The sequence below is a fragment of the Eschscholzia californica genome, unplaced genomic scaffold (genome assembly GCF_041429995.1).
Source record: "Eschscholzia californica isolate CP2 unplaced genomic scaffold, dmEscCali1.0.p SCAF_6, whole genome shotgun sequence".
Lineage (NCBI taxonomy): Eukaryota > Viridiplantae > Streptophyta > Magnoliopsida > Ranunculales > Papaveraceae > Eschscholzia > Eschscholzia californica.
Window position 1 is genome coordinate 4,742,471 of NW_028238483.1, and position 27,285 is coordinate 4,769,755.

At 37.4% G+C, this 27,285-nt stretch overlaps 1 pseudogene; it reads left to right on the top strand.

Moving 5' to 3' along the window:
* The first annotated feature begins 3,180 nt into the window (after positions 1-3,180).
* Positions 3,181-27,285, top strand: part of LOC147530931 (auxin response factor 1-like) — a 35,758-nt pseudogene continuing 11,653 nt past the window's right edge.

Genomic DNA, 27,285 nt, shown 5'->3' on the forward strand with positions numbered 1-27,285 from the left:
ATATATTTAAATTATTTCATATAATTAAATGCAACCACTTATTACTATTACCAATTAAAGATAAATAAAGTTTCTAATGATTTATAGTAAATAAAAAACTATTTTTTTTAATATTAAATAGATACTATAATAAATACTTTAAGAAATATATTAAAAATATTTTGTAAATATTTAAAAGTAAATAAAAATTTGTAGAAATTACGTAAAACAGAAGAAGATAATCTTCTAAAATTATAGAAGATAAATATTTTTAATAAATAATTTAAGAAATACTTTAACAAGTACTTTAATAAATGTTTTTTAATAAAAGTAAAAAACCTTTCTATTAAATAAAACATAACAAATGTTCTTCTAAACCTATGGAAGAAGAATATTTTTAATAAATACTTTATTAAGTACTTTAATAAATATTTTATAATAATTTATAAATAAATAATCATTTGTAGAAGCTAAAACGAAAGTGCTGTATTTTTTTTATTATTATTTCCTTCTTATTTTCTAGCTCAATAATCTTGTTATAACATTTCTTATAAGCTATAAAATTACTTGTAAATGAATCTCTAAGATCAATTAACTCTTTACCCAAATTTATCATCTATCTTAGTCTTAATAATATGAGAAGATTAATTGTTTATCTTTCATAATAATGTTGTTGGTTTAATCCATTATCATGGTTTTGTAGTCTTAAGAATATGAGAAGATTAATGATTGTTTATCTTTAGGCACCTGTATATTGATATAGGCTTTTTAACATATTATAGCTAAGATATAATCTTTTAAAACTATAGAAGACGAATATCTGTAATATATATTTTAATAATAAATCTTGTTATAACAATAATCTTGTTATAACATTTCTTATAAGCTATAAAATTACTTGTAAATGAATCTCTAAGATCAATTAGCTCTTTACTCAAATTTTTCATCTATCTTAGTCTTAAGAATATGAGAAGATTAATTGTTTCTGCTATTAGCTATAGTATCATCCATTGCGGCGTATAGGACTGGGTTCGCTTGGCTTTTTCGTCCTTGATGCCCGATTTACTCTAAGTCGAGATAAGGTCTCTCGAGCCAAGGTTTCTAAAGTATATGGAAGTACCTCGATAGGTCTGGCTCCCTAACTGAAGGATTAGCTTTTAGAGAAGCCGTCCTACGGTTGTTCTCTCCGACCGCAAGGGTGGCTAAGGGCTGGAGCGACTTTCTTTGTTTTTGGTTAACAAACAAGGGTGATCCCTTAAGTGCGATGTTAGCTCGATAAGGTAGGCTGCTTCCCCTTCCCTCCATTGAAGACAGGACTGGTCCAAGCTCCTTCCTTTCCAATATGAATAATCTTTTCATAGTAATGTTGTTGGTTTAATCCATTATCATGGTTTTGTAGTCTTAAGAATATGAGAAGATTAATGATTGTTTATCTTTAGGCACCTGTATATTGATATAGGCTTTTTAACATATTATAACTAAGATATAATCTTTTAAAACTATAGAAGACGAATATTTATAATATATATTTTAATAATTACTCTAATAAAATAAGCTAATAATTTTTTTAATAAATATTTTAATAATTAGTTTCATAAATATTTTAATAAATATTTTATTAAATACTTTTTAATAATTTTAAAATAAATAACTATTCGTATAAGCGAAAATAGAAGTGACATTTTTCTTTGCTAGTTGCTTTTCATTTTCTAGCCTAATAATCCTGTCACTACATTTTTTATAAGCTTTAACATTACTTGTAAATAAATATCTAAGGTATAGTAGTTTTTAATTCAAAATTTACTAGCTAATTTTGTTAAAAATATAAGAAGATGTTATGGTTGTTTATATAAAGAAAATAACCTATTATTTAGTAGTTCTTTAAGGAGGAGAGGAGGGAGAAAGAGAAGATCGTCTGTTATATAATTTTGTTAAAGTATACGTATTGATTTTTCTATTTAGGCAGCAGATAGTTAGAGTAAGGAAAATAATTAAAAAACCTAAATTCAAATACTTACTTTAATAAAATAATATTGTATAAAATTGTCTTTGACCACGAGTCGACGACTATGATACAATCGCGCTGTAACAGTAGAGAGAAAACATATATTCTTGCACATAAAAAACGGTTAATGAAGCATGTCAGATAGTTGATAAGTAATTAAAAGAAGCAATAAATTTTTTCACATGAAAAGATGTCATTCAATGTATTTTGCGTTTTTATCTAATGGATTTACAAAAGACACAAGACGACCGTAGTAGTGGTAGGGCTCTTGAGAGAAAAGTAGTGGTAACATTTTTTTTTAGCCGAAAGATAAGAAGATTTGGGAGCTGCTTACGTATTTTTTTTTAGCAAATAACACTCAATAGTTGGAGGCCGTAAAAACGATGTTATCTCGCCAAATACTCTTTATTTATTTTTTTATCATATTGAAAAGTTATCAAAGTCTTGCTACTGGTCGGTAGTAATAAACAATGATATCCATCTGTCTTATGAGAAAAAATAAAAGTTATATAAGAAAACACGAGAAATAATAAACAGTCGATGGATGGTTGGCACCACCCCGGTGTCACAAGGATCTTACGGTTGGCACCACCCCGGTGTCACAAAGAAAAAATAACAGTTATATAAGAAAACACAAGAAATAATGATATCCATCTGTCTTATGAGTAATAAATATATGGATGATGTACCTAGAATGTTACCGTCGAGATGGATGGTTGGAGAATGACTCGTAGAGTGGCAGAAGGTCGACCTCTATGGGATAAATTAACTAGATTGTAAAGAGAATATGACTGAGTTGTTCTATGAGAAATATTATAGCGTGTGAGGTATGTCGTTGATGTGTGAAGTAAGGCATCCCTTGTGAGGTTTGTCGTTGAGGATAAAGTGGAAGATCTGCCTTAGCGAAGCGGTCGACCTCGTATGTGCGAAAATAATGAACAGTCATCTATATGGTGCAAAATGAAATCATGTGAGTGATGAGGAAAGAGTATGATAATTGGCGGTAGCAGTGTAGTCGTTCCTTGGAAGTCTGGTCCTATGTATGAGAGCGAGAATATAGGCTTGACCTATGATGGGTATTAAGGATAAAGTAAGTTGTAGGTTGCTTGGCAGAGGATTGGGTCCTCTGTATGAGAGAGGAAGTAAGAAGTAGTGGTGTTTTTCTAGACAAGTATTGGATGATGGACACCAACACAATGGAAGATGATGAAAGCAATGTAAGGTGAGAATGTTGCGGTGGTGATCGATGTCGGCTGATTTCAGAGGTGGTCGGTGGGATCTATGGAGTTTAGATCTCTAGGTAGAGTTTGAATGGATAAAGGTGAATAAGAGATTGCATGTCTAGATTGGGTTAAAATCACCCACAAAATACTATTTATATCATGAAAGTCAACCGGGTGCCAACAGATTTTTGTAGTCAAACAAGATTGACCAAGTCAATCTCTACATCCGGAGGGGGGGGGGGTACAACACTTTGAACGGGTGCTATTAGCTGCTCCCTTCCTCTTGTTCTGCGCGCTGGTAGGGGTTTGATTATTTTTTTTCGTTGTTGAAAAACATCTAACATAGTAAAGAACACAACATACAAACTAGTTCAGAAGGAAAGAGGGAAAGACATCATCCCAAACACGATTATAATTGTTTTACGAGCCCATTTGGCTAGCTTGTCTGCATGAAGGTTTCCACGACGCGTAGTGTGTGAGTATATGATTTCTTTGAAGAGTACACTTTTCTTTCGTATTGCTTCGATTTAGCCTTGTGATTGCCACTAAATCGTCGGCGTGGATCCTTTTAGATGGTCAATGATGGATTTGTTGTAGTTTTCAATCTGTAAGTATTCGATTCTCTTCTCTAGGGCCCATGAAATACCTTGTAATGATGCTTTGGATTCACATTCTTCTGCATTTCTTCGTCGGGTTGGTTCTGAAAGAGCAGATTCAAAGATCGAATGGTAATCATAGATAATGCAGCTAATGCCTGCTACCTCGGTGATGTTTTTGAATGAAGCATCTGTGTTGATTTTGGTGAAAGGGGGTGTTTGGGGGATCCATTTGGAGCTTAAAGCTGTAGTTTTGATTTTGCAATTTCGTTGTTTGCCCCCCGGGACTGCCAAAATCCTTCGAACTACCTGCATTGGTGATTGTACCTGTGTTTTGGAAACATAATTCACATATGGATTTCCAGATGAACCAGAGTGTCGTAGCATCTAAATTTGATTAAGTCACATTCATAGGTTGGTGAGTGTAATTCCAAGATAGAATCCAATCTTTAACAGTAATAACATTATCTGAGCGTGTCAACCGCCATTTGGTTTAACAGTTGGACACCCTTCTTAAGCCCATGAAGTCGTGGGATCGAGTTTTGGTGGAAGCAGTTTTCCATCAAGATATATCCCATGTAATTTAGGCAATATATAAAGTAAATATTGTAACAAAATTTGTCGGGCTTTAGGCTTCTTTAATGTTGTCGGGCTTTAGGCCTCTATCATTATGTTTTAAATTAGGCGGTTATCGTGCTCATCACATCTGCATGATGTATGCCTTGTAACAACTATCATAGATCGTAGTCGATTTCTCAAAAAAAAAAATAATCTGAGCTTATAGAAAAGTAAGACCAAATCAGTTTAGCATAAGAACAACGAAGTAGAGCATGATCCATAGTTTCCAAACCGTTTGAAGTGGATGCAATTAAAAGTGTTACCAATGAATTTACCTATACCGTGTTTGACCGGTGCCATCAGTTCCGGATAGAGAGAGAAGTTTAGTGAACGAGGGATAGGCGCATTATGCACTCCGGTCCTCGATAGTGAAGACCACGACTCTTTAATCAGTTCTTGGAGAAGAAGAAAGAAGCAATATTATCGTTCATTTTGGAAGAATAACTGAGAGAGACGCTCAATAGGTTATTTATTGAAACTAATTGTACATTCTAGGGTTTGTATTAGGGAAATTATGTGAAATCATCCATTGCCTTAGTACTCATTTTTTTCATTTTGTAATCTCTACTAGAAGAATGTGGTAGTTCAAGTGATCATACATTTTACCAGGCAATATCACTTTTTTTTCCTCTCAAAACGGTTGAAAGTTTTTCTAGTCAAAAGGATTTCTCTGTTGCTCTTATGGCGTTCCCCACGACTACTCATCATTCCTCATCTGCAGAAGGATCGAAGTCAGGTTTGGATCTTGAACGTCAGACTTCAACTGCCTATAGTAAATATTGTGAATTTTGCTGATCTTGATTTGTATAATATGTATTCTCTCTTTTATAGGTACTTTCAATGATGGTTTATACAGGGAACTCTGGCATGCCTGTGCTGGACCGTTGGTCACTGTACCTCGTGTAGACGAGCGAGTTTATTATTTCCCTCAAGGTCATATGGAGCAAGTATATATATATACACACACACACACACACACATTAAGAGTTTCATTTAGAAATTAAACTACTTCGTACTTCCTTTGAGGTCATTTGAGGTTGGTGCACTAGACTGTTTGAAGCATTCGTTTAAGGATGGACTAGACAATGTTAAAAAAAAAAGTGTTTTTATGCCTCGATGTGGTTTTCTTTGACAATGCAAGGCGGTGCCTCGAGGCGGTAAAGAGGCGTAGCTTCAATCTCATATATTTTAATTTAGTTATAGTAGTTTATTGAATTTGTTTGCAATACTACATAAATTTAATTTCTTAATAGTAAAGTTAAAGGATATGAATGCTTTCGGTCACTTCTACTCTTTTGAGTTTGACTATCTCTAGAAGTTAAAAAGATAATAAAGAAAGTTATTACCACACTGAGGCGTAAATTCTGATGCGGTACACCTATATTTTTTTTTTTGAAAACTTTGAAGTAAGATTTGAAAGGGAAAGAATGTACAAGGTGTACATATAAAGAAAAGTAAAACAATATGTTACATCATAATGTCATTCCACTTAATTACAAAACCACTATAGGACTTGTGCCCATGGTATTAGTATGCTCTAATGGTATAGGATTGCTAGAATGTCTTCCACCTCTATGCGGTTGTTGTTGTTTAGGTCTTTAAAAAAATTTGGTTTCCTATTTTACCAAATAGCCAGTATGATTGCTGATGTTAGGATCCACTTATACTTCTTTCTCTTCCTGATTTTGAAATGCCTCCACTGTTCGAAAGTTTGTGCCACTGATTTTGGTAACACCATAGATTCCTTGAAAAAACTATGAAAAAATCCCAAAGGCTCTAGCCTTCTCCCAATGAAGAAATAAGTGTTCCGGAGCCTTTTCTGTGCTGTTGCATCTGATGCATCTATTTGGAATTGGCATCCCTTGCCTTTGAGGGGTATTCACTGTTGGAACCTTGTTTTGTGTAGCCGCCCATATCACGAAACTATCTCTTGGCGGGATTTTTGCATTCCAAATGATCTTATGAAGATTGGAGTTGAGGGTTGTCTCTGGTGGATGCAGTCTTTTGTGACATGGCTTAACCGAGATCTCATCCTTCTCTATTCTCCCTATCTTCTTGTTTTCTTCTCCCTCAGAGGCCTTAGCTCCTCAATAACTGTCAAGATCTGACTATACACCTATATTTTGCCTCGAGGCGTATGCCTAGATGTGCCTTTTTAAACATTGGGACTACAAATATATAACTTGATTGTATACATTCATGATAAAGATGCAAACAAAAAAATAAAATAATATTCCTTTAATCTTGTGATTTTATGGTTTCTGATAAATTGCTTTTGCTGAACCAAGTCAGTCCTGGTTTTGTTTATTCAGGGCATATTTAGGAAGGTAGAGGAGTGTGTATTTCAATTTCTTAAAGGTTTGGCAGTTGATACTAAGACATGGAACAACTTAGTGGTGTACTAATAGCTTTTTAACTTGTTCTCTGGGAGATTTTTACATCGAGTTCCAAAAATTTGGGCAATGGGAACTCTTTTCATGGTTATGTATCATATACAACCATATTTCTGTCAGTATTCTCTTTTTTTCAAATCGCTATTCTAAAGTAATCTTAGTTTTCTTTCTTATTGTTATTACTGTTGTGTCTTCGCTTGTACTCGGTACCTTAGTCACCCTACTCACAACCCCTCTTTTCTGAGTAGTTGACCTTTTTTTTTTATAAATATCTTTTTCATTAAGAACTTTTTAGCTGCCACTATTTTTTTTTTGAAACTTAGACTGAATTAATGAGAAGAAAAAGAATATACAATATGAGTAGGGTTAGGCTAGTGGATTCCTCACGATACCCACGCCTCCCAATTTTGAACTACATCAATGTAAGATATGCTTTTGAAAGCATCTAAGTTTTTAAGCCAAGAGTAGATGGTGCCTTTGATAGCATCTATGTCCACATTTGTGTCTAGATTCATATCCTTGAATATCTTATTATTTATGTCCTTCCATAAGTTCCAAATGATGGCCATTGGAATCACCTCCCAAACTTTCTTTCTGCCCTTTCTAATGTGGATGCCCTCCCATTGCTCTAACATTTTGGTTGTGGTGTTAGGGCTACACCACTGAGTCTTTGATGAAGCTATGAAATAACTCCAAATGCTGCTCGCAATTGGGCATGTTAAGAAGAGATGGTTTATGCTTTCCCCCTGTTCCTTGCAAAGGACACACCTATTAGCAAGAGAGAAACCTTTCCTTTGCAGAGAATCAATAGCTGGGATTCTGTGGAGAAACAACGCCCAACCAAAGAAAATTACCCTGGGGGAATGGCCTTCCTCCAAATAATACTGATATGAGTGGGGTCTAGTAGTTGTATGTCTTGCTCCAAGAGGTTGTAGCACTTACCAACACATAGTTTATCCTTAGCATTTGCTCTCCACACCCTCTTGTCTGGTTTGTTTGAAGGCCTAAATTATTGAATAGAATCTAGAAGGTCTCCATAGGCTTGAATCTCCCAGTCATTGAGGTTTCTCCTAATAATAACTTCCCATACTTGAAAGTTTGTGTTAAAATTTTCGCTCACTGTTGCTGCTTGATTCCTGGCTAGATTGAAAATCTCTGGAAATTTGTCCTTGAGAGGAGTATGATGCCCAGCTATCTGACCAAAAACTAATTGATTCGCCACTACCTATCTCCCATCTAGTTAAGTTCCAAAAGTGTTGTTGTTGGCCTGAATTTCTTTCCATACGCTGCATCAATAAGATAGTCTCTTAGTTTTCGATTCCGATTCCTTCTTATTAGCCCCATACTTGTCACTAATCACATCTCTCCAAAGAGCTTATTTTTCTTGATCAAATCTCCAAAGCCACTTCATGAGTAGAGCTCTATTCATTTGCCTCAGATTCTTTACACCCAGACCACCTTTTCTTTTGCTAGTACAAACTAGGTTCCATGCTGCCCAGTGCATTCTCGTTTGTTCCTTAGATCCTTCCTAGAGAAAGTTACACATTTTCTTATCTATCTCCTTAAGAACTTTAGATGGGATAGAGAAAAGGGAAAGAAAATATGTGGGTAAGGCTTGGAGAACTGATTTGATGAGAGTGGTTTTGCCTTCTCTAGAGAGATCAAGCACTGTAGCTGCCACTATTTAGAAGTGCTTGATCTCTCTTTTTTGCCGTCTGCTGAATGGGATGTGTAAAGTTTACTAGTTGTTATATCGTAAGGACCACATACTCCCTTTTTTTGTTTCATATTATTTTTACACTTGCAACAGAAGCATGATCTCTAAAAATTTTGTTGAACTGCTAATTAGAATTTTAATCCTGGCTTTTAATTCTTGCACCACACAAGTGAACTCAGTGTTTCTTCCTGGACTCATGCATCTTGAAGCATCAACACATCAGCCATCTGACAAGCAGATGCCTTCATTCAATCTACCGTTTAAGATCCTCTATAAAGTTGTTCACGTTCAGCTTCGGGTAAGACTGTTATGAGCGTACGAGCTTCCATGGTGCAGAACAAGAAAAGCTACTTTCTTGCATTTTCTTCTTCTTTTTTGTCATTCTAGTTCACTTATTAGTATTTCTTTGGAACGATAGGCTGAGCCTGAAACAGATGAGGTGTATGCGCAGATAACTCTTCAACCAGAATCATATGTTAGTTTTCCTTGAATTCTCTTTCTCTTCCAGCGAATTCTATAGATTACTAAATTCGACTCATTTTTTACTTTCAGTTATGTATAGTCGAGACGTGTAGCTTTAATACCGACATTTTCACGCTTTATCTCTTTTTTCTTCATTTTGTGCTTTTGTGTACCTCTGATACTTATCTCAGCAAAGTGAGGTTTCCAACACAGATCCTCCACTCCCCGAGCCTCCAAGATGTGTTGTCCATTCATTCTGCAAGACACTTACTGCATCAAATACAAGCACGCATGGAGGGTTTTCTGTTCTACGGAGGCATGCAGATGAATGCCTGCCGCCCTTGGTGAGATTTCAGTTAAAAGATATACATGTGTCTGGAACATTTAGGTTTTCTTATTGTTGGCTTCTTTTCCTCGTCTATCTTGTTTATCATTCAGGATATGTCCCAGAATCCACCCTGGCAAGAGCTAGTTGCAGATGATCTACACGGAAATGAATGGCATATTCGGCATATTTTTCGAGGTTTACTTTCTGTATGAGCAAGTTGTAGGTTGTTCTAGATTAGAATGTTGAGAATGTCTAGTTGCGAAAGTTGATGTTCAAATATTATTTGTTGACCGTGATACTCTATGTTGCATTTAATTTCTGTTTGGTTCTTACGTACATGATGAGACATGAAAATGTCTCATCTGAATCTCTTTACTTGGACTAGTTAGTCTATTTCGGGCAGTTACTCTGATGAATTGGTTGTTTCTCTTACTCAGGAGGTTTCTATGGAATTGAGCACTGAAAGTGATTAAAAACGGGAGAAAGAGACACAAAAGGGTAGTTTGGTCTTTTGGGGAGTTCAGTAATTTTGGCTAATGATGATACTCAGATGAAAGTAGAGTCGAAGACGAACCTGTAGGCGAAATCAGAACTCAAATCGGAGTCCGGATAAGAAAAAGAAAGCAGGTCAAAGTTTGAGTCAAAATCAAGGCAATATAGATCTTCTAGAGACACGTGGCGTGCTCAAGGAAACCAAATCAGACGATTGCGAGATTATGCGGGCCATATTCGGTCAGCACGGGTGTGTATTAGGATTCTCCAGGAGTTCATGATCCCTTGTAGCCCAACGCAAGATTCACCGTACTCCTCTCGCTTGTCCGTTCAAATCCAGCGGGCAACTTCTTTTCAGCAACACGTGGCATGATCCCAGGAGAACGTTACACACTGTGTCGTTATCCCGCGAAGCACTGAATCAGTTTTATTTGAACAGAACGTCCTCATCTCATTGACGCCCAAATTTATGGGAAATCTTTCTTTCCATCTCGGTTCCTATATCTCTCTCTCTACTGTTTAAAAGTTTTGAGATATATTTAGAGAGACTGATTGAGAAATTAAAGAGGGAAATCGTGATCGACAGAGAAGAATTTTCCTACTATATAGAGGACAGATTCTAGAGAGAGATGAGCTTGGCTAGCTGAATCTAATTCTTAGAGAGAGAAAGCTCTCAGTTATGGAAGATGAAGATTTCCATAGTAGACAGAGAAGAGAGGGGTTCGGCTGAAGAAGGTAATAGATATTTAGAAGTCAGGAAGAAGATTGAAGATATTCTCATTATATAGAAAGAGATTTTCGATTGGTGAGATAGATTTTAGTATTTCTAGAGAGAGAGAGAATACTCTCTGATGCTTTAATAGAAATAGAGATTCATGAGATATTCTTGAAGCAAAAATCAAGAGAAGATTTCAGAGATTCGATTCTCAATGAGTTGTGATATTTTAAAGGGAAGATTTTCATGGAGATTTTGGGAGAGAACTAATATAGAAAAACAGAGAAGAGGGATTCGGCTATGATTTTAGGAGGTGAAGTTTGGTAAGGAAATATATTCTAGAGAAGGGAATTCGAATTTGGTTTCCTCTCTATATAGAACAGAGAAGAACAGAGGCAGGATTTTATCTCATCTTTGGGGCAACAAAACAGGGAGCTCTTCTTCTCCTCTCCGGGCTTCAAGTATACATTTTAGAGAGAGAGAGAGAGAGAGAGAGAGAGAGAGAGATAGAGAAGCAGATTATTGTAGAGAGAGTGAGGAGAAAATAGAGAGGAGTTTAGAAAGAATTTTATATATGTTCTCTGATTTTGTTTTTTTTCTTCTTCATCTTCCATTGGATTTCAAAGATTGATTTTGGGATTTTGAGAGAAATTATTGTTTAAGGAGAAATAGAGTTTTGCTTCTGTTATTCAAATTTCATGTTCTTATTATTATATAAAGAGATAAAAAGATTGTTGAGAGAAAAAAGAAGAAGAGATTTACTAGAAAACTTTTAGTGACAGAAAGTTTGATAGAGTGTTTTTTTTTTATTCTTCTATTTTTCTAGTCAAAAGAAATTATTGTAGAGAGAGAGAGAGAAGGACAGGATCTATTAATCTTTTTGTGAGAGAGAGATTAAAGAGAATGCTCATGTGTTGAATTTTCTTTGTCTTTGTGAGAGGGACCTTGATAAAAATTCATCACATTCCTCCATGGTCATCTGTCATCACCATCAACCAGGAGTCTAATATTTGGTGACCTCTTATCTCTTGATCTTAATTTTTGTAATGAAATCCTCTTTAAAATCCTCACTGAACATGTGACTAAGTCTTTGATGAAGTTCATTTACTTTCTAGCAGTGATTCAATGCGAGTCAATTAGTCCTTTGGTCGTTCATGTCTAACTTGCGTTATTCTTGTTATTAATTAGTTCTTTCATTATTCATCTTTCTTAAGTTGATATTCCATGCTTAGAATAGAATGCTTTGATGGGTTATACTTCTTAGTTGATGCATAATAATGGAGTAATTAGTATTTAGGGAATGATACATGTATCTTTAATTTTTATCGTTTTAATGAGGATATCTTCCGGACTTTAGAAATTTCATGTTTTGAGGTCCGAGTAATAAAAGGAATTGGTTGACTATTGAGTAAGATCATCTTTAGAATTGTTCCATGGATGGATTCTAAAATCCCAGATCATCTCCCCCCATTTGAGTTCATACATTTGTTTTAGTATTTTATTATTTTATCCCAAAAACTCAATTTAAAAAAAGATAAATCGTGATACTTCCAAGTCTTAGAATAGGTTTAACTAGTCTCTGAGGAACGAACCGGTCTTACCGGAAAAATTACAACTTGACACCCGTGCACTTGCGGGTGTAGACCTATTTAGGGTAACCTTTTAGGCCCATCAGTACACTATTGGCACCATATATCAGATTAAAATGTTACTCAGGGCAGCCTCGGCGACACCTGCTTACGACAGGGTGGAGTGTATTTGTCAGTTCCAAGAGACTGGTAGTTGGCGATGCTTTCATATTCCTAAGGTGAGGCCCGTGAGGGCATTATGCTGGTATTGATTTAGTTACCTCATATCTGACCATGAGTGTTGCATCAAAATTTGTGCAGAGGTGAAAATGGTGAGCTGCGTGTCAGAGTGAGGAGACTAATGAGGCAACTTAGCAATATGCCGCCTTCTGTAATATCGAGTCACAGCATGCATCTTGGAGTTCTTGCTACTGCTTCTCATGCCATAGCAACTGGAACACTCCTCTCCGTCTTCTATAAACCAAGGTTTGACATTTTTTTTGAAACTTTGAACCATTATAAGAAACCTAAAATACAGAAAGCTTTAGGAAGCTAGGTTACATGCTTCAACATCCAAGCCTCCCAATTATTGACGAAGTCATTATACGATATCGTTTTTGCCAACTTAAGGCTTCTAGATCCAATGAAATAGAATGACTTTTTACATTCTCTTCCATTAAGTTAGTACATAAATTTTCTTCCTTCAAAATTTTGTGATTTTTATCTTTCCAAATCCCCCGTATAATTACTTTTGGGACCATATACGGTATACCATATTTCCTTCTGGTTCTTCACTTTCTCGGTCCCTTGCTTCAAAAGATGATTTAAGGTGTCAGGTTGCACCTAATGTGAAGTAAGTTGATGAAGTAACTCCACAATCCTGGGACAACCCGACAGGGGATGAATATGTGATCAATTGATTTATCCACGTCCTTGTTCGTGATCTGTTAACTAGCATGAAGCCTTGTTGGTTAAGTTGATCCAATGTTTACTTGGGCCAATTTCGACTTTTTAGGGAGAGAAGGTGTTTCCAGCTATAAAAAGAGATGGTGCCCACCCTTAACCAAGTTTGAGTTAGCTATTTAATAGTGTAGGTAGGGAGGATTGCCCTCCTTTCTCTTAAATTTAAATAGGAGGATAGTACACCATTTTAAAAAGGGAGGATAAGAAGTTTTATGATTTATGTCTCAGATTTTGTTATTTTTTTACTTCTCTCTTTTACCTTCTTTATCTTTCTAAACCCTAACTTCAGCTGCTGCCATGGAGATGTGAGGCCTCGCCTAGCCGACAAGCTCACTCTTCGCATCGCTTCATGCCTCAAATAACATAGGTCTTAGGTTGTATGTTAATATTTTCTTCATTGTGAACATCGACACTATCATCTTCGAGAGACCCCCAAGATGTATCCTCGAGTCTTACAACAAAATCATCTATATATTATTGTGTTCGGATCAATGCCCCACTTTTTATAAGGACCATTCTTATAACCTTTGCTGAGACGTGATTGAAGATGAATATTAGAATGAATATAAACCAATTATTAGCTCGAGCAGAATCCAATATGTTTCTCTTTACGCTTTGTTTAATTGAGTAGGTACTCGAATTCCTTTCAGCAGATAAGCTAGTAATTGGTTGAGCCAATGCCTTATATAATGAAATAGTAGAAAGTTTAAAATTTTGTTAAATATATTAAAAAAAGTATTAACAAAAATTAGTAAACAGAATAACCTTCTTTGCTACATCGTCTTTCAGAGTTTCTGATCCATACATCGACCACCAAACAATAGCATCCATGGTAACAACATCAATTTGGACAGCTGCGCCCAAGGCAGGTCCCAGGCCGCTCGCAATGCAAGCGTTGTTGTACCCGTACAGGAGTCCTAGTCCGACTAGGATTAGGGCCTAGGCCGATAAGGTTCCCGTCCTTTGTTCCTCCACCCTTGAGCTTTCGGGTCTAGGTTATATATATAACCTAGACGAAAACCGCAAAATATATACATGTCAGTTTCTCTTCATCTTGACTGAAACCTAAGAGAGAAAGAAACCTTGTTGGTTGAAGAGAGAGGGAAAAGGTGTTTTCTTCTTCAAGTTCATCGTTGTTCTTGCTAACCTCCAGTGGAGATCAAGGTGCCACTGCTCGTGTGTCTCAAGTAGGGGACCTCAATTAAAGTTCTTGATCTTCATACGGGAAGGGGCATTAGCCTTAATAGGCGGAAAGCGAAACAAAGTTATGTTTTTACAGTCTTAAGTTAACTCATTAAATTTTTCCATGCAATCCTAATGAAGTTAATGCTAGATATTCAATATTTGAAATTTCGTTTATAGGGACCCTACATCTTTATCACCTCTTTTCTTGATAGTGACTGTAGTCCTTAGCAATGCTTAACCCGAGCTCAAGAATTGAGATGGAGCAGTGGTTTTAAGGTCTCTCCTACTGGAATGCCCATAACCCTTATACAGTTTCTTGGTGATGTACTATTCTCATTGACGATGACAGAGAACAACTGACGAGGCTGAAATGCATACTTGTATGGTTTGGGAGTACTTTAGGTTTAAAGGTAAACTATGGAAATACCCGCCTATATAGTGTGGGAGACCTCAGATATACAAAGCTTAGTTGCGAGTTTTGGATGCAAGGATGACAAACTCCCATCGAGCTACCTAGAATTGCCGGTGGGTCATACATACTGGCATAAATCAATGTGGGATCCAGTTTTAGAAGGGATCAAGAAGAAGCATTCAGTTTGGAAGGTCAGAACTCTCTCCAAAGCAGGTGAATTAACTCTTCTCAAAACAATGCTTAAAGCTTTGTGTATTTCTTTGTTCTCCCTTTTCTCCATCCCCATAATAGAGAGGAAAATGAAGGACTTCCTTTGGAATGTAGTGAGTGGCTTGGGACATAATCTGCGAAGACTTATCAAAGGGGGTTGGGGATAAAAAAATCTCGAAACATGAACGATGTTTTACTATTATAAGTGGCTTCAGAGATTTGAAGCTAAGAAATATAACCTGTGCAGAAGATTAATTAGGAAAAATATGGAGAATATAGATGAAGCTGTGAAACCTCCCGACCAAAAGAGAGACACTGGTGTGAGGTATGGAGAGGCATTTGAAACAAAGAAAACAACTTAATAAGTTGAAGTGGAAGGTGGGCGAAGGGAACTTATTAAGCTTTTGGGAGGATATTTGGTTCACAAAAATCAATTTAAAAGATAGATTCCGAGCTATTCATGTTATTATCAATAACAAAGAAGGTTGAATTCCTAAGACAGCCAAAACCATGGGTGTCAACTAAATTTGAGACAAAAGTTATATGACTAGGAAATTCCAATTCTAGCACAGCTGTGAAGGAGTTGAAGGAGATGTCCTTTGACCAAGGTGACAATGCGAACAATTTGTCGGATAGGACAATTGATGTGGAAGATCATCAAGTCCGATTGATTTAGGGATCGTAGAGTTGTAGCTAGAGACCAACTACGATCGTCGAATTACGAAGTAATTCGCGGCTAACTTCGATCGGATCCTACAACGGGTTACACATAAGAGTGATAAATTGATCTAGGATATGACTAGTGGGAGTGAGATATAATCATGGGAGTGTCCCATAAACATATCTCATAGGCCTAAAAAGGAATTAGGCAAAGATAGTACAAAAAGGCCAAAAACAGGGTTTTTGGGCCTAGACCGGTTCGGGTACTTCTAGGACTCGGATTGGGCTGAATTTTGGAGGGTTAGTTGCTGATATAATAAAAATTATACCTGCCAATTTTCGTAGTGTTTGGGCACCTCCTCCTTAGGGAATTGAGAAAATACCAATAGTTGCTATTTTCGACTATTTCCCTAAATCTTATTCTAAAGGGTGTTTTAGGAAACCTAAAAGGAGGTGGATTCTTATTAGGGTTCTATATAAACACTCTTAGGGCAGATAATAAGGTGTGGAATTTCTCTCTAAGCTTTCTTACTCTACCACATCAAGTAGAGAGGAGAAAGTGAGCTAATTCCCATTACTATCAATCTAGTCAAAGAAGAAGGTGTTCTTCTTTTCCAACCACCATTGGTGTGCTAGCTATACAACAAGGTGGGAGATCAAATTGATTGCTCGTGTCCCAACTAGAGGAGCTACACTTGAAGCTCTTGGTCTTCTTCAATCAATTCAACTAGTTCGAGGGAAAAGCGATTAAGGTAATCTACTATCTCCATTAGATTAATTACTAGTTTTGCATGTGATCCTGGGAATACTAGTGTAGACATTAGATGTCATATTTCCGCTATAAACACTAGTAGAAGGGTGTAAATCCCTACAGTGGCGTCAGAGCCTCTTGCTATTAACTAGTTTTTGCTAAGAATCGAACTAATTCATATGCTCGATTAAGTTTGAAAATTGAGTTTATAAAAGTATTTTAAAAGGTGTTTTAAAAGGTATTTTTAACTCATAATTTGATAGGATTCAATAAATTTTCAAATTGAGAATCACATTGATGATTAAAAGTGTTTTAAAAGTCTCAATTTGATTGAATTTCAAACTAATCCATGCTTGATTAAATTGATAGTTATGTTTAAAAAGATTTTAAAACATAAAATTTGATTAATTTTGAATTGGATTCAAAGATTTTTCAAAATTGATTTCAAAATTGTTCTTTGAAAAATTTCAAAAACCTAGATTTTGATCCAAAATTGGTTTGATTAAGAGTTGTTTTTAAGTTTTGGAAACTTTTGAAAAACAAAATTTTGGAATTTTAGAATTTTAGAAGTGTTCTAAAAAGAGTAGTTTTGACTTTAGGAAGCTCTCAAAACAAATTTGGAAAAATTTAAAAGTTTCTAAAAGTTTTAAAAAAATTTTAGAAGTGTTCTAAAAGGAATTTCAAAATTTAAGAAAAGCTTTAAAATTGGAAAATAGCAACTTAGAGTTGCATAAGAAAAAAAAAAAAAAAAAAATTTCTTTTTGGAAACTAGGGTTTTGAAAAACCCTAGTGTCCGGCCAGGAAGCTTCCTGGCCGGACCAGAAGCTCCTGGATGCGTCCTCTGGACGCGTCCAGAGCAGCTGCTGAGACGCGTCTTGAAGACGCGACCAGTAGCTGCGACAGAAGCTTCTGGACGCGTCTTTGAGGCGCGTCCAGAGCAGCTACTAAGGACGCGTCTTGAAGACGCGACCAGCAGCTGCGAAGGAGCTTCCTGGACGCGTCTAGGACGCGTCCAGAGCACTCGACCAGACGCGTCTTGGAGACGCGTCTGGGAGGTTCTGGGTGTCTCGGACTAGTCCGAGACACCTAGTGCTGGTCCGGTCCAGTACCAGACACGTCTAGGACGCGTCTGGTACATGGACTAGCGTCCTGGCTCCGGCCAGGACGAGACCAGGCCTTGATAGGCCTCGGCCAGGACATGCCGGCCCTATGGGCCGTGCTATGTCCGGACCTTGTCCGAGCCCTTTTTGGGCTTGGGCCGGGACTTGTCTAGGACTTGTCCAGGGCTTTTTTTTTTAGGCTTTTCGGACCACGAAAAGGGACCATCATTCGAGTGGGAGTTTTTGCCAAAATTTTTTCCGATTCCAACCAAATAATTCCAAAATCAATCCGGGCCATCCAATAGCCCAAAACGGATTTCTCTTTAAATTGATTTATGAAATCATTAAGAATCGAACCAATATTTTTTCCGAAATTGACCCGGGCTTTCTCGAGCCCAAAACGGAGTTTTTCTTAAAGATGAGTTTAGAAATCATAAAAGATAAAACCGGAAAGCACCATTAGTAGAATTCTTCGAATTTAGACTCAAGGTCCATAATGTGACATGTGATGTCAACAAAAGTATCTCCTAAGATAATCATGCATATATAATTCTTAGCCTTGATATATTATATGATTGCATGTGATGTGAATGCGGGAAACTAGTATGGCCATAGATTTATTTCTTTATTCTTGTTTTAAGCACAGATGGGTGCATGCTTTGTAATTAATTTTAATTTCAAGTTTATACGATCTGCGAATCGTTAGAGTCTTGTAATTAGAGTTTAGGGTCTATGAGTCCATTGAAGAAACTCGAGGATGAAATCCAAAGGCGAGTGGGAGAAATCAATGGAGGTTCAAAGATGGCGATCTAAGACGAACCAAAAGGCGAAACAAGAAGAAAACCAAGGGTGATTAGATCTTCTAGGTTAGGGGCCATACTAGGATCCATGTCTGCTTGATTTACTTTCTCGCGCGCATTTACTTACTTATTTACGCTTTATGTCGTGGATGTTAGTTAGGCTAAATAGTTCACTATAACAAACGCCAGACTAGCGTAAAAGTCCCCAAAAGTAATCTTGAGTAATCGCCTATCCAGATTAAGACACTCGTTGCGCCCTTGTTCGAGGAAGGTGGGTCGGCCTTCGCAGAGTACCTCCTCTACCTTGGGACAATGCGGGTAGGTCTATAGAAGAGGCCTACACGTCTAAATGGTTCTACTCAACGAGATCAGCAAGAGAGTCTTGGATACTCGAGGCAAAAGGATAGATTAGTCATTCATTAATGAAATCTATCAACCAAGAGTCATAAGGTATGATCAGTGAAGTAGTTCGCTCACCCGGAACGACGGAGTCAAAGGGTAGGGCCTTCGTCCGCTTTACTTCGAAGAACTGGGGTCTTGGAATCACTTATTCAATCGGGGACGATTTATATTGAATAATGTGGGAAAACTAATGTTTTTCAAAAACGATAACGAGTTTTAAAACTTTGCCATTACTTTATGTAGTTTTAAAGATGACACAAGGAAACAAGTTCGACCTTGGAACATACCTAAGGAAGGTGTTAAACGAAAACATCCATGAAGGAAGGAATCGGGAGATACTTCAAATACTGGATGGAGAGTTTAAAAACAAGCTAAATGTCTCAGACTATCCATTTTTGGATTTTTTGACTGCTAAGGAAATAGAGCATCAAGAGGATGATCAAAAGAGGGCTGAACCAGAATCAATGACTTCTCGATTGTTATCAGCCATGGAGGCTACTCTTAACGAGAAACCTCTGAACATGGAAGTCCCCTCCATCACTCCGAAAACTGAGGATTCAATCCGAAGCAAAGCGAGAGTGGAGAGGTTTGATACAACCAGTAAATTATTGCGTCTGCGCCTCGAGAAAGGAAAACCAGTAGGTCCTCATGTTCGGCAAATGATAGAACTCTTTGCTAAACTAGAAGAGCTGGGTTCTCCTGTTAGCCAATCGGCGGCTAATGACATGATCCTCTATTCACTTCATGAAGGGTTCAATCTATTTAAGATGGAATATGCGATGAATGGATGGAACAAGCCTTTAGAGGAACTTGATGCAATGCTTCAGGCAGCAGAACGACTAACAATGGACTTGGAGCCAAAGAATAAGATTCTTGTGGCTCAAGAGAACAAGAGGCAGAAGAAGAAACCCGCGTTAAAAGGAAAAGGCAAACGTATTGCTAAACCTCAAAACAAAGGTATTCAATCTACGTCAAGATGTTTCTACTGCAGTGGCATAGGCCACTGGAAAAGAAACTGCCCTAAGTTCTTGGAGGACAAAAAGAATGGAACAGTGGCTTCCAATTCAGGTATAAACAGTTAACTTATCAAATACTGAAAATTCCCAAACCTTGGTATATGATACCTAAAATTGCCCTTTCATTGTGAATGTACAGGCGCAGCTGGGAACTGAGTATTTGGCTAAGGAAGACAAGATCCAAGAGGGAGCAGAAGCCTCGACTGCTAAGGATGCTGAAAGGGATCAAAGTCTACTTTAGGCACTATTCTAGATTAATCGTTTTCTAGTTTTTTAACATCATCTCTGTACTAAGTATTATGGAGAATCAATAAAGAATTTTATTTCTAAATTGAGATGTTAATAAGTGCTAAGTTTAACAAACTATACCAAAAGATTCTAAACTTGGTCAAAAACCTATAAGATAGGTTCATCCCAATCGAAAGGGATGAGGACAACAAGTCCACTATAACCAAAACATGAATCAAACTGACAAGAAAGAAAGCCTTGAGTCAAAAACAGAGATTGATCTTCAAACGTACTTCTAACCTATCCATATTTGGAGTGTCCAAAAGGATTAAGATGAAGAACACGAATCAAACTCTATCCTCCAAAATCCATTTAGTCTAGACATAGCTTCTCACAAAACTACCAAAATTCCGTCTAACAGCTAAGCTTGTAAAAGCATTACAAAACTAGCCAATATCTGACGCAATTTCTTTTAAAAGAAATTTGGGCTTCTTCCATAACTAATCAAGAGAACAAAGTGTTTGTTGCTCATGATAGTATTCTTCTAATAATTAGCACACCTAGTAGTCTGGGAGAAAACACTAATTATTAAAAGAATAAGTGGGAGAAAAGTACAAGTCGATTTAATTCGATCATGAGAAAAATCATGGAGGGTCATGAAGAACAATCATGAAACTTGTACAAGACGATTAAATTCGACCAAGAGCAACAAACTGCGGCTCCTCGGAAAAGGAAAGGTTAAAGACATGATCTAATAAACCCACCCCACAAAAGCGAATGTCATTCGCCGGAGAACTCTCAAAACAAATGAAAGTGTCTCTAAAGGAATATCTCAAAGTAGTTGAGAAAATTCCAAATTGTTGTTCAAAAGCCCTAAAAGGTCAAATCTCAAAGACACAGAAAATAAAGGTTATTTCTGAAGAGATAAAAGACCTGCGCAGAAACGGAAACTGACTCTAGATTTTGGCTAGAAGCCAAAATCATCGTGGAATCCATATCTCGTCAAGACATGAAGCTTGATAATTTAAGTCAACAAAAGACCTAAATTGGTTTTCCAAAATAGAAAACTGAGAAGGATGGAAACATTCGTGTTTCCCGAAACGAGACAAGAAGAATAAAGATTCTTCCAATCAAGTTATGTCCACAAGCATGCTTCAGAAATCTATCGACGGATTAAAAGCACGCAAGAGTTAGAATCTTCGATTCAAAAGGCAATCAGAGAAATTTGATTCCTGAGGAATGAAGAAAATCTTGAATCACGAGTTTCAAGAAGGTAAGTGGGAGTAAACAAACCTTCCGGGTCCGTATGCAGAGTACATACAAAAGATTGAGTACGACATAAGGTGTTGTATAACAGTAACGAACTGACTCAATAAAGGACCACACACAAAAGGATAAAATGCCATTTTGGGCATCTGAAGATCTATAAGCATAGATCAAAAGGATGATAGGATTAGAGAGACTCAGTACGCTGAGATGCTTGAGATCCGAAACAGAAAATCTAAGACTCGGAAAGTCTAAAAGAATTTCGACCCAAAAACTCATGACAGAGGGCGTTGCAAAACTCGGAGTCTAAAAGACACCGATGAGCTAGCACGCATGAGAGAGACATTTATGTTCGAAAACATAAAGTCAATCATGTTGGACATGATTAGCATTTAAACATCCGAATTCGGATTGGAAAACCGAAACACTACTTAGTACATCCTAGAAGGCTAAAGGATGAAGTAGTACAAAGTTGAACATGTCATCGTAGCAAACTTCCAGACATGGAAGGAAAGTAGGCTAAAAGTGTTTTAAGCCGGGAACTGTTGCAAATACTACACAAAGAATTAAAGGCCTTAACTCTAGTAAAGATTACTAGATATTATCAAGGTTGAAGATAGTAATCTTCAAATTAATTGATAATAAGCAAAGTTTAAAACCGACTACCACGGTAGTCAAACTAAACTGTCACCTTAGACATAGTATGAGATTCATACACAGTCTAAGGCATGAGGTATAATTTTAAACCTCGACAAGTAAAACTGAGTGGGTAAAAAGAGTTTTACGGAAGAGGCTCAGATTTACAACTCTCGTTATCAGAAATAATAGAGTTATTTCACCAGTCGTCTAAATTTTGTTTAGTGTTTAAACGACAGTCCATCGATAATAAAACGTTCCGAATAGGTTTGTCAGATACGTGATCTGATGAATGAAACCCTATTAAGTGAACTTGGAATATTTATTATCAAAAATCCCTGGTCCAGGTCATTGCATGGACAACAATGACTCACGAAGACTAGCACGGGAGTCGATGGGTTAGCGCAGTTTCATGGGCTATAGGAATAGTATATTCTATTCGACTACGTGGGTGTATAAAAGGTTTATACACTGGATAACCCTCAAATGAGAAGTACATCACTCGTGATGAACGTCAATACTTCTCATAAAGACAATTGGAGAGATTCCTCAAAACATGAGTGCTCCACTCATCTTATGTAAGGAATGCCCAACTTTGGTTCCGTTAAACGCCGCGCCGTAAAAGGAGGTTATAAAGACGGATACTGGGAAGGACAGGATAGACATGAAGTTAAGTGGGAGCGCAAGAATGGATTGTGTCACCCTAATCACATTAGGTACAAAGTGTCTCAAGGCCACTTGATGAGTAGCAACTGAAAATGCGTGGCCGCGCTCAAACGGATTAAAAGTTAATCGTTTGTCTTTTACAGTTGTACTCAGATATAAAGAAAGTCTGAATGATGTGACGTATCAGATGGGATACTAAATTGACACGGGAATCGAGGCATTGCACTTGTTCTAAGTCTAAGTGGGAGTCTGAAGGAGTTGAAGGAGATGTCCTTCGACCAAGGTGACAATGCGAACAATTTTTCGGATAGGACAATTGATGTGGAAGATCATCAAGTCCGATTGATTTAGGGATCGTAGAGTTGTAGCTAGAGACCAACTACGATCGTCGAATTACGAAGTAATTCGCGGCTAACTTCGATCGGATCCTACAACGGGTTACACATAAGAGTGACAAATTGATCTAGGATATGACTAGTGGGAGTGAGATATAATCATGGGAGTGTCCCATAAACATATCTCATAGGCCTAAAAAGGAATTAGGCAAAGATAGTACAAAAAGGCCAAAAACAGGGTTTTTGGGCCTAGACCGGTTCGGGTACTTCTAGGACTCGGATTGGGCTGAATTTTGGAGGGTTAGTTGCTGATATAATAAACATTATATCTGCCAATTTTCGTGGTGTTTGGGCACCTCCTCCTTAGGGAATTGAGAAAATACCAATAGTTGCTATTTTCGACTATTTCCCTAAATCTTTTTCTAAAGGGTGTTTTAGGAAACCTAAAAGGAGGTGGATTCTTATTAGGGTTCTATATAAACACTCTTAGGGCAGAGAATAAGGTGTGGAATTTCTCTCTAAGCTTTCTTACTCTACCACATCAAGTAGAGAGGAGAAAGTGAGCTAATTCCCATTACTATCAATCTAGTCAAAGAAGAAGGTGTTCTTCTTTTCCAACCACCATTGGTGTGCTAGCTATACAACAAGGTGGGAGATCAAATTGATTGCTCGTGTCCCAAGTAGAGGAGCTACACTTGAAGCTCTTGGTCTTCTTCAATCAATTCAACTAGTTCGAGGGAAAAGCGATTAAGGTAATCTACTATCTCCATTAGATTAATTACTAGTTTTGCATGTGATCCTGGGAATACTAGTGTAGACATTAGATGTCATATTTCCGCTATAAACACTAGTAGAAGGGTGTAAATCCCTACAAACTGATGTCCACCTTAGAAGGAATTATGCTTTTAGAAAAAGAGGACAAGATGGTCTGGAAAGAAAACAAGGAAGAAGACCTCTCTGTCAGGAATTATTACAATAGTTATAATTAGTTGAAAGAGAGGATTTCCTGGCTAGCAAAATTATTTGGAGATACCCCATCCCTCCAATTGTAGGCTTTACACTGTGGGCCACAACAACCCATGACGAACTTACAAGAAAAGAGATTGTCATGGTTAACCAATGTGTGATGTGTAAGGAACCAGAGGAAACCATCAACCATCTGCTATTACACTGTATTACACCTTCACATACATGGGAGATGGAACTACTTAGCAAATTCTCTTGGCTTTAGTTGGTGCTGCCCACGAGATGTTGAAGGAGCCTCAAGAGCAATTGGAATACGTGACAAAGCCAAAAGGAGGAAAAGAAATTTGGAATACAATCTTTGTAGCCATCATATTCTGTATATGGAAGGGAAGAAGCAATTTAATTTTCATAGAAAATGGAAAATCTATGTATGAGACCATAAACCATATCAAAGGGATGTTATTCCACTGGAGTAGGAATATCTTTGGGCCAAATTAAACTCTTCTACAAACTTTCTTTGTAACTGAGAGACTCTATATTTTGTAGGATTAATTCTTTTTTGGCCCCTAATTTGTGACCAGCTGGCCGTGTTGGCCACCATAGTGTCCGACGGTTCGTTTTTTTTTTTGAAACGTTTGAACTAATATTGAAGGGAAAAATAATACAATAAAGGAAAAAAAAAGGGGAATCATATAGTGAAGATGTTACTTCATGATATTCTCCCAATTGGATAAGAAATGAAGATATGACAAGTTCCTATAATTCCCTAAGTTTCTAGTCCAGTGAAAGAGAAACCCAAGGATGTTCTCCACCTCCACCCTAAGACTCTTAGACGAGTCTTTGAAAATACCCTCATTCCTGGCTTTCCAGATCGACCAGCAGATTGCGTGAGAGATTAGAGACCAAATGTCCCTCCTGCCCTTGATAGTTTGCAACCCTCTCCAAGAGTCCATCATCATAGAAACCGACTTGGGGCAGCACCATTTCCCTCCCTTCGCACCGATGAAGAAATTCCACAGCTTCGACGCCTCATTGCAGTGGATGAAAAGGTGGCTTACCGTTTCTTCATCCATCCTACAACGAGTGCACCAGTTGGTAATAGACAGCCCTCGCCTTTTCAGGCTATCCAGGGTACGGAGCTGCCCTAGACAAGCTTCACTAGACAAGCTGCCGACAGTTCGTTTTGGCTCCCAAGAACTAGAAATATTTTGCTTTTTCGCGAAATTACACTTATGGCATTTCTGTAAATAGTTTTTTTCTTTTATCCACATTATCTTTCTTTCTTTTCTTAACTATCTCGTTCCTTCGCTTCATCTCTCCCTTTCCCCACCTCACCTCTTCTCTCTCAATAAGGTCGACACAGAAAGCCTCCAACCAGCCAATTTGGGGTGGCCGATGACCTTTATAAAAAACATCTCTCATCTTCTTACTCTTCTCACCACCAGCACCACCACCATCATCTTTTCTCCCCTCTTGTTGTTTCTCTATTCCCCCCTCTTCCACTCTCTTTCTCATCCATTCTCTCTTCCTTTTTGCTGTTTGGAAAAAGCTTCTCCCGGATCTAGAAATCACAGGTTCAGAAGAAGCTTTTTGCAGCGAAGGGAATTTTCCCCTTCTTCGGAAGGAGGGAGACAGAGGGAGGTCCGGAGAGAGAGGGAAAAAGATAGTGGTGCTGGTAAGAAAAGGAAGAAATTGAGATAATTTTTTCTTATGACGACCTTTGTAGTAAGGGAGAAGAAGTGAGGTGAGAGAGGGAGAGATGAAGTGGAGGATTGAGAGAGTAAAGTGGAGGACAGAAAGAAGATGATGTGGATAAAAGATAAAAAGTAATTATTTAACAAAACGCCATTAGGGTAATTTTGGGAAAACAACTAATTTTTTTTTGCCCTTGTGGGCCAAAACGAACTGCCGGACGATTATGTAACAGCCAGCTGGTCACAAATAGGGGCCAAAAGGCCCAAAACAGAGTTAACCCAATTTTGTAATTATAACCTTCACAATAGTGAGGAACAAATAATTCCTTTTATCTTGCATTCCTTTCGAATCATTAATATATTAATTCTCAGTTTCAAAAACATTGTTTCGATCTTATTTTCAGATACTAGTTGTGTTAAAGATTTGAAGGATTTCACTCAACGTGCATTATTTTATCGGCAGAACAAGCCGCTCGGAGTTTATTGTAAGTGTTAACAAGTACCTTGAAGCCCGGGAACAAAAGCTTTCCGTTGGGATGAGGTTTAATATGAGATTTGAGGGCGAGGAAGCCCCGTAAAGAAGGTATATTTCATTGTCATTTCTTTTTTTTTCTGACCTATAAACTTTAATAATATGCTTCTTATTCTTATGGTTGGTTAGGTTTAGTGGGACCATAATTGGTTTCAGAGAAAATGCATCTCAGTGTTGGGCGGGTTCGGAATGGCGATCCTTAAAAGTAAGATAGTTTCTTACCTTCCTGTGTTTAATCTTAAGATTCTACTACTATAACTACTAAGGTTTCATTTTCACTTGGCCAACGTTTATTTACTCCTGGAAAGTGGTATTGTTAGGAATAAACGGGCTCGACCACAGGTCTTACCTCCACCAATTCCAGACCTGTCGGCATTCGGTATGATACTTCACTAGAGTGCCGTATCAAAATTAGATATTTTGTTTTTCCCTTCATTTCCCTTCACACAAGTTTATAGAGGGGATGCTCTGTTCTCATTAGGAATGTGGAAATCTCAAGCCGAACCTTCAACTTTCTCACCATCTGGTATAAAAAGAGGGCGAGAGCTATACCAGTCACCCAATTCAATATCTACATTCTCCTCATTTACAAAAGCAAGCACCATTGGGTTCAGTGGGAGGAGTTCCCCTGTGGCAGTTTCCAGCAATCCAGTTTATTGGTCTGACCAGACACAAACACCGGTGAACTCTTTCACGCCAACAATTAATAGAGAATCTAACGAAAAACAACAGGAAACTGGCAATGGAAACAGACTCTTCGGGATTCAGCTAGTTAATTGATAGCACTATAATGGAGGAAACTTCAGCTGATGTGACTGGGTTCGGCGAAACGATGGAAGACCAATTAGTTATCTCTCAGGATGAAGAGTCTGACCGTCTATCTCTCTCATCATATATCAACCACTCTGATATTCCCATAGTAAGCAGTGACCCTGAGAAGTCATGCCTGAGGTCTCCACAGAAGATGTATAGCAAGCAAACTCGGAGCTGCAAGAAGGTAATACAAATATACAATCGCTTGAGCAAATTTAAAATATGCGATTAAGCTGCTTAGAGTTTATTCAAAAAGGAATATGTTTCATAATATGCAACTCAATAAAAGTTGGTAGTCTCTTTTCACTGAATGAATCTTAGTTGTCCTACAAGTATGTGTACACAGAATGGCAACAACGGAGATGTTTTTTCTTTTTGATTTTTAATTTTTTTTTCCAGTTTGATCTGGTATATGATTATATATCTGTTTGTCGTATTTGCTCTACCAAGTTCGAGAGTAGACCTTTACATATCTCTATTCCATCTCGATACTGTACATTCGGTTATCCATTTAGGCATGTACTGGTCTCTGCATTTATACCTCTTTGGACAAC